Source organism: Lactuca sativa, chromosome 3 (assembly GCF_002870075.4).
Source record: "Lactuca sativa cultivar Salinas chromosome 3, Lsat_Salinas_v11, whole genome shotgun sequence".
Taxonomy (NCBI): Eukaryota; Viridiplantae; Streptophyta; class Magnoliopsida; order Asterales; family Asteraceae; genus Lactuca; species Lactuca sativa.
In genome coordinates this window covers 41212590-41224733 of record NC_056625.2, presented here as the reverse complement: position 1 = coordinate 41224733, position 12144 = coordinate 41212590, and the positions used below count along the sequence as shown (strand labels likewise).

At 32.7% G+C, this 12144-nt stretch overlaps 1 non-coding gene across 1 annotated transcript; it reads right to left on the bottom strand.

Moving 5' to 3' along the window:
* Positions 1 to 12034: 12034 nt before the first annotated feature.
* On the bottom strand, positions 12035 to 12106 carry TRNAT-UGU (transfer RNA threonine (anticodon UGU)). Its single transcript has one exon. It is a non-coding gene; the product is annotated as a tRNA-Thr (tRNA).
* Between the last annotated feature and the right edge of the window lie 38 nt (positions 12107 to 12144).

Sequence of the window (12144 nt, the reverse complement as noted above, 5' to 3'; positions counted from 1 at the left end):
GCAGCAGAGTTGAGGGCCAACATTCAGCGTTAAAGAAGTAGTTATAAGAAAAAAATATTCTTTAGCTTAAATTTGTTGGTGCTATTAATCAGTTTGTGAAGTCTCAACATACAATGATAAATGAGAGTTTTGAAAAGAGCATGATCGTCTCCAAACACGAACACAAATTTTCGTGTTTCGATTTATTGTGGGGTAATGTTTCACTTAAAGCTCTGGATATACTTGTAGAGGAACTTCAACGGGTACATCAAGTTAACTCTTCAAACTGTGGTTGCAAACTACAAAATAGTTGTGTTTACCGTGTGCTTGCATGCTATCAACATACATGACCTCCGGTGGGTACATTTGACAATTATTTTTTAAATTTAAGTTATATATTGATTGTTTATATATTAATGATATTTCAATGCAGGTGACTGTATTCCATTGGAATCGATAGATGTATTCTGGAGAAAGCTTAAAATTTCACCGTCAATTCTTATGGAAAATGAGGATATATGTGGTGATGGTAAATTTGAAATGTTTAAAGAACCCTACAATAAGCAACCAGGAGCTGTGAAAAAAAAGCATGATGAGAAAGCTATTAGATATATTCTAGCCAAGTAAAACACACATTAGAGAACTCGCAATTCAAAAAAATATGTGTGGACGACCAAGTTTAAAGAAACAAAAACATAAACAAACTGATTCTATCAATCAAGCTCCTAGAAGACGCAACTTTTCAACCATGTCAAAATCTGTTGAGTTGAACAATAGGGAACCGGCAAGACATAGTTCATACATAACCACAATTCCAGACTTGAATGTAATTCCAGACTTAACTGAAATTTCAGACTTGAAGGAAGAGCCAGACTTGAATGAAATTCCAGACGTGAATGAAATTTGAGACTTGAAGGAAGAGCTAGACTTGAATGAAATTTCATACTTGAAGGAAGAGCGCCAATCATGCTACAATCATCAACTAATAGATGAAATTCAAGTGATGTTTCATCCTTACATCACACATATACAAGATGTAGAGGGCGATGGAAATTGTGGATTTCGAGCAATATTTGTTTGTCTTGCGTATGGTGAGGATGATTGGCTCCATGTTCGACGTCAACTACTAGACAAGTTATTGAATGCGTACGATGCATATGCTAACGTTTTCACCGATGGAATCAGTGAACTATATACTTCGTTGAATTTCTTACAATCGTCAGCACCTACAAGACATTGGTTGCTTATGCCTGAAACAAGTATCCTCATTGCCAACAGATTTGGTGTAGTCCTTACTTTTTTAACCAAACAAGGCTCTCTCACTTTCTTTCCTCTTTGGAAAGGCCCGAAAGAATTTTTATACAATCGTGTTATTCCGATTTCACTTATATATGGTAATCATTATGTGATGGTATAATTAGAAGGAGATTGTCCGCTGCCTCCCATTTCAGCTTTCTGGATCCGCCACAAAGCCATATATGCAGTTGGATGGGAAACTATGTTCATGTCACGTCTGGAACTTTATAAACAATCTTACAATCCTGAAGCACATCTTATAACTATATGAAACATCCCAAAAATGTGGTCCAAAAATTTCATTTTAAAATCATTTAAGTAAACCATAATTCATCAACATCATAATAAAATCACAAGTCATGTATCCCTAAAACATCATATCAAAATACTGTATCAAAATCAAGTGACAAAACATCAGAGTATAAACATCACAGGCTAAAAATTATGGTGTATGTCATTCAATCATCTCGAGCTCTTCCCCTTGCTAGTTGAAGTACCTGAAACCAAAACTGAAAACTGAAAGCATGAAGCTTAATGAATCTCCCCAAACTACCACATACCATACACATATGTGTAACTAGGAGATACGGGCCCCACCCACTCTCATGGAGATTTAGGCCCCGCATACACTCCGCTACTAGCATGCATACAAGTATCACACAGACAACAAGTATATCTATTCCTATCAAACACCCACATAACTATACTCAAATAATAATACGAGATTTAGGCCCCGCCCACACTCGGCTACTATGAGATTCGGGCCCCGCCACACTCAGTTACTAACATATCACATGTACGGGCCGGCCTTGGTGCCTTAGACTCGTTCCTACTGAAGGAAACTCACCTCGCAAAGCTGACTGCTGAAATCTCGAGTGATGAATCTCCGATGGCTGCTCCAATGACTCCCCGACTATTAATATCACAATAACACTTAATCAAAACCTAATAATCCTCCTTAGGGTAAAATGACCATTTTACCCTTGGTCAAAGTCAACGCTTTGGTCAAAGTCAACCTTCTAGTTGACCCAACTCGCCGAGTTGCTCCATCAACTCGTCAAGTCCTAGAATCCTTAAATCGCTATCTAACTCGTCGCGTCACTTCCTAACTCGCCGAGTTCCCTGGCTACTCATAATCGCGATTTATCGAATCAACTCGTCGAGTCCCTTCACCGACTCGTCGAGTTCTGCCTTAAGCTAAAACGGGGAAACATAATCCAACTCGTCGAGTTCCTCTATGGACTCGACGAGTTCCTCTGTCTAATTGGCCATCTTAACAGATTAAGCCTCTACTCTCAAAATCCAACGTCCATACTGCATCTACATACTAGAAATTCCCTTTTTAAGGGTAAAGTTTCCAACTTTACCCGTTAATATCCCTTCTTAATGGGTTTAGCTAGAACCCTAGTTCTTTTAGGATATAGATCTTTGTTTAACAGCCTTATCACTCTAAACCAATGCATGAAAACCCAGATCTAGGTCCTAGATACCAAAAGAACACGTAAAGACTTATACTTTCCTTCCATGCATGGCCTTTTGGGGACAAAAGGCCATAACAACACCTTATAGCTTTCACGGGGGCTTCAATGGCATAAATTTTGCACCTTTATGCCTTAACAACCCTTAATGATCTCAGATCTAAAAAGATCCTTGCTTGGGACGTCCAACCCCCAAGGGTCAAGCTTCTTGAACCAAAACCCTCAAAAAGTGAGAATAAGTAGATCTAATGAATAAATGATCAAGTTAGAGACTTGATTACCAGAAAGTGAAGGGAATGAGATGTTGCTTCTGGATCTACAGTCTTCTCTTGGAGACCTCAAGCTTCTTCTTTTTCTACAAGCTTCAGAACACACAAGAACACTCAAAAAATGGCTCATACACTCACATAATGCTCTAGGGTTTCGTAGATTAGGGTTTGGGACTTGGAGGCTGGAAATGAGGCCAAAAGGTGGGGATTAAGATGCTTAAATAGGGTGCAAAACCCCAAAATTAGGATTTCACTCTAGCAGACCTACTCGTCGAGTCGAGGGCTCTCAACTCGTCGAGTAGATAGCTCAAAAACCGCGTCCAAGACTCATTTCTACTCGACGAGTCTGAGGCTTCCAACTCGTCGATTAACTCAGTCAAAATGAATAATTTATAAATAAATGTGTACCAGAAACCAGGCAGTCCACTATAAAGGATTGTTAAAGGGTATTAATTTTCTTTAGAACTTTGCATTTATTTATTCATGAAGGATTGTTAATACTATTGTTTTTTGCATCATATTTTTGTTTTTATGCATTCATTTATATTTAATTATTAAATAATATATATGTTATTAATCTATATTGATTAAAAATAAATAATTAATCATTTATATTTAAGTATTATTATTATTATATATATATATATATATATATATATATATATATATATATATATATATATACTTTTTAATTAGTTATTTTATATTATTTTAGATTTTTTAACAGTTTTCTATTACTATTATGGTTGTAGTTTAATTATTACATGTATATAATATTAATTTTAATTAACTAAAAACAAACAATTAGTCGTTTATACTATATTTAATAATTAAAGGTAAGTAAATAATCATTACTTTTATATATATATATATATATATATATATATATATATATATATATATATATATATATATATATATATTAAAGAGGGACAATTGTTAGGAATAATACCTGACCATAGGTACTGTTTCTTGGGTTAGTTAGTTGTCGCGACTTTGGTTAATCTCATAATGAATAAATGATCAAGTTAGAGACTTGATTACCAGAAAGTGAAGGGAATGAGATGTTGCTTCTGGATCTACAATCTTCTCTTGGAGACCTCAAGCTTCTTCTTTTTCTACAAGCTTCAAAACACACAAGAACACTCAAAAAATGGCTCATACACTCACATAATGCTCTAGGGTTTCGTAGATTAGGGTTTGGGACTTGGAGGCTGGAAATGAGGCCAAAAGGTGGGGATTAAGATGCTTAAATAAGGTGCAAAACCCCAAAATTAGAATTTCACTTTGGCAGACCTACTCGTCGAGTCGAGGGCTCTCCACTCGTCGAGTAGATAGCTTAAAAACCGCGTCCAATTCTCATTTCTACTCGACAAGTCTGAGGCTTCCAACTCGTCGATTAACTCAGTCAAAATGAATAATTTATAAATAAATGTGTACCAAAAACCAGGCAGTCCACTATAAAGGATTGTTAAAGGGTATTAATTTTCTTTAGAACTTTGCATTTATTTATTCATGAAGGATTGTTAATGGTATTGTTTTTTGCATCATATTTTTGTTTTTATGCATTCAGTTATATTTAATTATTAAATAATATATATATATATATATATATATATATATATATATATATATATATATATGTTATTAATCTATATTGATTAAAAATAAATAATTAATCATTTATATTTAATTATTAAATATATATATATATATATATATATATATATATATATATATATATATATATATATATATATATATATCAGTGTTCTAAAAGGCGCGCCATGGCGTGAGGCGTGGCTCCGCCGTTACGAAAAGCCTAATAACGTTGATGTTAGGTGTGGCGTGTGGCAAGGCGTGATATGGCGCGCCATGGCGCGTTATGGCGTGTTATGGCGCGTGTTTTTTCGTTTGAGACATAGTTTTTTGCTCTTTGTTATGTCTTTTCTAATCGGAGATACATGTATTGTGGTTTTCGTTAAATTTTTGTTACTAGCTATTAATCTAATACTTCTAAAAAGTGGTTATATTGAATATAATTTTATATTTATGTGGGAATATAATTTTAAATTAATACAAAATCGCCGCCTTACATCACGCCTTGAAAAACGTCATGGCTCGTTAAGCTTGAGGCTTGACCTTGCCGCCACGCCACGCCTCACGCCATTTAGAACCTATATATATATATATACTTTTTAATTAGTTATTTTATATTATTTTAGGTTTCTATTATGGTTGTAGTTTAATTATTACATGTATATAATATTAATTTTAATTAATTAAATTCAAACAATTAGTCGTTTATACTATATTTAATAATTAAAGGTAAGTAAATAATCATTATATATATATATATATATATATATATATATATATATATATATATATATATATATATATATATATATATATATTTACTAACTTATAAAAGAAATCCTACTATTTCTATAAATAGATCCAATAAAATAATATTATTTTTTTAAGACGTTCAACTCTCTAAGCGTAAAGTACAACTAATCATGAATAAAATAATATTAAATTTTAATCTGATTACTTTTGAAATCTTATCTCTTCCAAAAATTTGACCCAATCTTTTATACAATTAAAATAAAACAAATAATCCATTATATAGGCCCTTTTATTTGTAATTTTTTTAAGCTTTATTTATTATTTATGCCCTCTAATCGAAGTTGATCAATCAGTTGTAAAATCAAATACTTTGTTTAATATTAAGAAAAAATATATATGTATGATTTATGACTAATAGAAAATTAGTATTCCATTTGTTATTTATGTTCCATGAAATATGGTTGTATTAATTTTATTATTTTTCGGTTTAAAACTTTAGATAGTAAAGTCGATAATATGATATATCCGTTTAAACTTATCTGTATCAAGCAAACCGGGTTGTTAAGATTAACTTTGATTCTCCATTTTATTAACTTTATCAATACCAATAAAGGTATAAGCAAGTCACTTCGTATGGATGTGTCCTGATTTCTAAAATGAAGGATTATAAACGTACACTACACACAAAAATATTTATTTTCTTTTGTATTGCGAGGGTTACATTTATTTGTTGCCGTAAAACCGATCGATAACAATATGCATATGTTTTGTGTTACTTGAAATCTAACATGTTTCCGTATAGAACTTATTGCCGAATGAGAAACTATTTTTCGCCGCCGCTTTGCGCGGGTCTACGGCTAGTGTGTATATATATATATATATATATATATATATATATATATATATATATATATATATATATATATATATTAAAGAGGGACAATTGTTAGGAATAATACCTGTCCACAAGTACTGTTCCTTGGGTTAGTTAGTTGTCGCGACTTTGGTTAATCTCATATATCCACTGCCTCAGATTGGGATCTCCTCTCGATACTTCTCGAACCTTCCATTCCCACCGCTACTATTTTCCACCACCTTAAGCAGGATTCCATACGTGTCCCTTTGTTTCTTCTTCATCTCAGTTCTGCCGCCAATCTAAACCAATAACCGCCTCAGCTCCTTCTTCATTACCTCTGTTAAACCTACCACCCATAGACACTGACTCTTCTTTCCTATCCGTTAGTCGTCGACTTCTCTATTTTTTATTCCTTCATTATCAATTTGGCTCCTCTCACCCTCGCTTCCTCGGTACCACCACATGAAATCATGAACATCGTTATTGCTCCATAAGGCAAACGTGCAGCGAGGCAATCCTCCTTTTCTTCACTTCGCAGAGTCGTTGACACAACTTCTCACCAGTTGTCGGTTCTTTGGTGCTGTGATACATCGGATATAAAGGAAAAAAATTATACAGCTCAAAAGTAACGATGCAAAGGGATACCGATTCTCGATTCCTCTATGTTGATGTGTGTTGACGGGAACAAAAAACAGGGAGGTCGGCCGCCGATGCACCACCAGAGAGGCTAATCGGAGGCTACCAGAGAAAGGTGTAAGTTAAACTAATTTTCCTATTTCTGATTTCCGATTTCAGATTGGTTATTTGAAGGTGGTCATTAAAAGGGATATCGATTCTCGATTCCTCTATGTTGATGTGTGTTGACGGGAACAAAAAACAGGTAGGTCGGCCGCTGATGCACCACCGGAGAGGCTAATCGGAGGCTACCAGAGAAAGGTGTAAGTTAAACTGATTTTCCTATTTCTGATTTTCGATTTCAGATTGGTTATTTGAAGGTGGTCATTAGATGTTAACCTTAGGGTTGAATTTTGCATTCACTGTTGCGTGATATCAGCTACATCGTTTCACCCATAGTTGTTGGTTGGATATTGGATATTTGTCAATTATTCCTCAAAAAATGGTACGTTCATCACTTATTGACTTAAATTGAAAGTGTTATTGAACTTCTTGAGTATTTTTCCTTCTAATTTCTTTGATATTTTTAACATCTAATAGAAAAGAAAAGAGTCTGTATATGTATGTTAAGTGATTTTTAAGATTTTATCTTCGATGTCGGTGTTTGTTTCAATGCATAATACTGTAGAAGCCATAGATTAATTTACATGAAATTGCTGAAACATGGTAATCACAAGTGAATTAATTGGGTGTCTTGAATGAATGAGTTCTGATCGTGAATAGGCTATGGATCTCCTAGGTTTTTTTATCCATTTGCTAATGAATATCAATAAATGTTACAATTAAATGATTAAAAGTCAATTTTGAGTATAAATTTTCTTAGAATAGGAATTTCACCCTAATGTATTAAGACATCTTTGTGTACCAGAGTTGTGAAAAATCTGAAATTAGTGAGAATTGTTCCTAAATTGAAATAGAGAAATTTGTCAGTATATTGGCGATTTGGTTACTAGATAATAACAGAAACTGAAGAATAAGGTTTTGCAGAAAATAGAATTTAGGGTTTTGAGAAGCATAATGAGGATTTATCTTATTTGTTTATGGCAGCTGGGATTTTTCCAACAAGTTTGACAGCAGATCGAAGTTCCAATATGTTGATCGCCAGAGAGAGAAGTTCAAGAGGTTAGATGATTTTGATTCAAGAACATCATCACCTGCTTCTTCATCAATTGCAATTGCCAAAAGATACTTGAATTGGTATTTAATCATTAATTTCCTTTAACTTATTCCCCTCCCACAAGTCAGATTAAGATAATCAATTAATTTATATAAAATCTATTATTGTTAGCTTAACATTATTTTATAATGTCATAGATTGTTATCTGGAGATATTTGCAGAAGCAAAGAGGGTCAGATGTGTTTATAAAGATTAAGGATGAGCAAAAACCGAACTGAAAACCGAAAAACCGAAAAAAACCGACATAACCGAAACTGAAAAACCGAAACCAAAGCAATAACCGACAGTTTAGGATTGAATTTTACAAAAACCGAAAAATAACGGTTTGGTTCGGTTTTGACGTATAAAACCGCCCATAAAAACCGAACCGACCCACATATATATTATTTATATTATAATTTAAACTTTTTGTTTTAGACTTTAGACTTTATCTCTTTAATACTTTATGTTTATTTTCAACAAATTGTTAATGGTGTTAAACTTTGATCTTTTGAATACTTTTATGCTTTTATAATACTAGAATTCATACTCTTTATTTTAGTATATTTAAAGTGATACAATACTATTTATCGCAACGTATTTTTACTAGGTTTGAACCCGAAAACTAGAAAAAAAAACAGAAGCTCATAAACCCACGGTTTAAAACCGAAAACCCATAAACCCAACCCGGAAAACCGAAAAACCGGACCATTCAAAAACCGAACCTATATGGTTTTAAAAACCGAAAAACCGACTTTCTACGGTTTGGTTTGGTTTTAGCCAAAAATCGACCCAAACCGAACCATGCTCATCCCTAAATTAAAGATTCAAGCATCCAGTTACATATGAAGACCACGATTTGAACCCATAAGTTTATTCCAATCGGTTTTATTTCTGATTTATCATATATGTTTTCTCTTATTTTGAAGGTTTAGATTTCAATTTTTTTGTTTTTTATCGTATTTGTTCTTTTGATTCTCAAAATGAAGAACAGCTAACTTCACACTAGATCCAACGTCTATGAGTAATTAAATGACTTTGATTAGTGAAGATATGTAGGGACAAATTGGCATTGATCGGTGAAGAATACTGAAGATTCACACTTATATGATGGTATGTTATATTTTACTATTGTAAGCATTACACTTTATGTCTTTTTTTAATTTATACGAAAGTTACCATGATTCCATTTAGTTACCACAATAGTTTCTAACTTTTGGAATTTGATTATGTTTTCCAAAAAAATATCAAAAAATATTTACAAACAAATGTAACCATATTTGTTAATTATTTAGTTGATGAGTGCGCATCGTCGATCCTGGTACGACACCATCTCCTTATTCTATCTCTTTTTTTTCTTATCTTTTTTTAGCTTATTGGTTGTTGGTTTTTCATATTCCCTGCCTGAATCTTGCAATTTTATAAAAATTGGTAGCCATGTTGCTGTACAGATATGCCAAAATACACGACTGATAAGCCATAGGGCATTCAATATTTTATAGTTTTTGGACGATATTGGCCCTCCACACTCTTTTAATATTAAGAAAATAAATAATTGCAATTTTAGGATCATATTATCCCTGCACATTTTTTTATATCAATAGGATTAATTTCTTTACAGTTTTAGGACTATATTGCCCCTACATACTGTTATTATATTAATAAAATTCAATTTTTTCAAAAACACACATCAATAGATGAACACTCAGAGCCTAATGCATTTATCACTCTTCAATCCAATTATCAATGAACAACCGGATTAATGACCTTCAGGTTAGTATCAATTATTTTTATCTTATCAATTTAATATTATAATTATTATATAAACAATACTACTTCTTACATTTAAACATTTCATAACTTTTGTCAGCAAGATGGTTCTTCTGGAGCTTCTGAAATGGAAATGGAAATAGAAATACCTAAACTAGACTACAAAAGATCCATGCAAATGGTCCACGAATAGAAGAACATCCATCAAATTTTGAATCAATTTTGTATTGGTTAGCTCTTATATGGAGAAGATGATGTATCATATTTATCATGTTATTCAAAATTTTGTTGTGTTGAAGTTTCGACCTAAGTTCCAAATTTAGTAGCATTTTTTCCCGTAAACTTAGACTATTTTAATTCATAGTAGCAACATGCTTACATTTTTTCACGGCTAATAGTAATATGTAAACCCATAATAACAACGTAGTCATATTTTTTCCCCAATAATAGCAATATGTAAGTCCATATTAATATTTTGTACAAAATTCATAGTGAAACCATCACGTTCCGCAAACAAATTGTCTATGCAAGAATATCTACATAAGACGAAACAAATTATTATGTGATCCTTTCTATCGATAACAAGCACGAAGTTGCCAAAATGATGTAAGCTAATTTTTTCTAACCTATTTTTCAACTTTTGAGCTTATTATGATTTACACTAAGAAAATAAGCCGAATTAATGAAAAAAAAATCAGAAAAAATGAGCTTATCAAAAATAAGTCATAAATAAGCTTAGCCAAACATCCCCTAAATAAGAGTGTTTATTTGTACATTCCCTTCTTAATACAGCACACAATCGATGCTTGGAAGCACCAATAATTATCCCCTGGCCCATCATAAGTTTTACTCACGTCTGAGTTACTCGGATTAAGAAATTATGTTGATTCATTCGAGTAAAGAAATAATCATTCTTGAATTCCCCCAAAAAATTACAGAAGAATTCTATAGGAAGGAGACTCTGAAGGTGTTTGGCTTAGCTTTTGTGGGGCAAAAATCATTTTTGTAAAAGGACTTTTTATAAAAAAAAAAAGTTTAAAATGTGTTTGGATTAGCTTTTGAAGGGAAAAAATCAAAAATTAAAGTGTTTTATTTAATTTTTACATGCAAAATGACTAAAAATGATATGTTTACATATTTATTGGGGGTAGATGGAGATATAAAAGTAATTTTAATGTTTAACACTGTTGAAAAGTTGAAAAAATCATGATTTGTTTGGCTTATCCTTATATAAAAAATCAAAAAACAGCTTTTAAAATAGTTTTACCAAACATCTTTTGCATCCTCTCTTGCATCTTAATCTTTTTTAAAAAGAACTTTTGACCCCTAAAAAAAAAATAAATAAATAAATAAACCAAACAGCCCTTAGACCAAATTTACTCCATTAGAAGATGTGATTTTCAAAAATCATTCTATCTTCCCAACATCTTTTTACCTTTTTCTTTTAGAAAAAATCAAAATTCATTTTTGAAGTTAAATAGCAAATAAATAGCTAAACACACAGATTCTCACAGGCCAACCATAACTTTATTGCATAATTTTAGACAAATGTATCATAAACCAGCAAGAAGACTCAAATATCTGATAGCAGCATCATTTATCATAGATCAAGAAAAAGAAACACCTTTCATTACGAGCAGTGACGAAGACGTTTTTTCAGTTTTTTTAGTTTATGCTTGTTCATCTTCTTCTTCCTTTTCTTCTTAACACTATCCGCCCGGATGATATCGTTACTCAAACTCGACCCATCGAGTTCCGGATCCTCCTCGGGCTTAGAATTCGGCAACCCAGTTGAAGAAATCGGATTCAAGAAATGCTCAAATGAAAAACTAGGGTAAACATGGAACCGAATGAAATGGGTCGATTTGTTCTCAGATGAAGATTCGGGAAAAAGGGTTTTGGTGTTGGGCTCAGGGTGATTAAGGAGATGAGGAATCATAGGTTGTGGATTTTGATGGTTAAGTAAAGCTCTAATTCTGCTTCCATTGAAGGGTTTGCCTCTAATCTTGTAAAAAATTTGAGACATTTTTTCATTTTTTGGGGTCTCTTTCTGTGACAGAGACGAAGCTAAAAAGGATAAATTATTTGGGCTTGATGAGGCCTAAAGGGGAAGAAGGTTATGGTGAACCGGTGAGGACAAAAAAGAGAAGAAAATAAGAAAATCAAGGTAATGAGAACAAAAATGGTAAAAATTTTATAAATTTGCCCCCATGCAGGATCGAACTACAGACCTCCAGTTTACAAGACTGGCGCTCTACCACTGAGCTATAGGGGCTATTTGTCTAAATGCAAATGGTCTAGATTTACAAATAG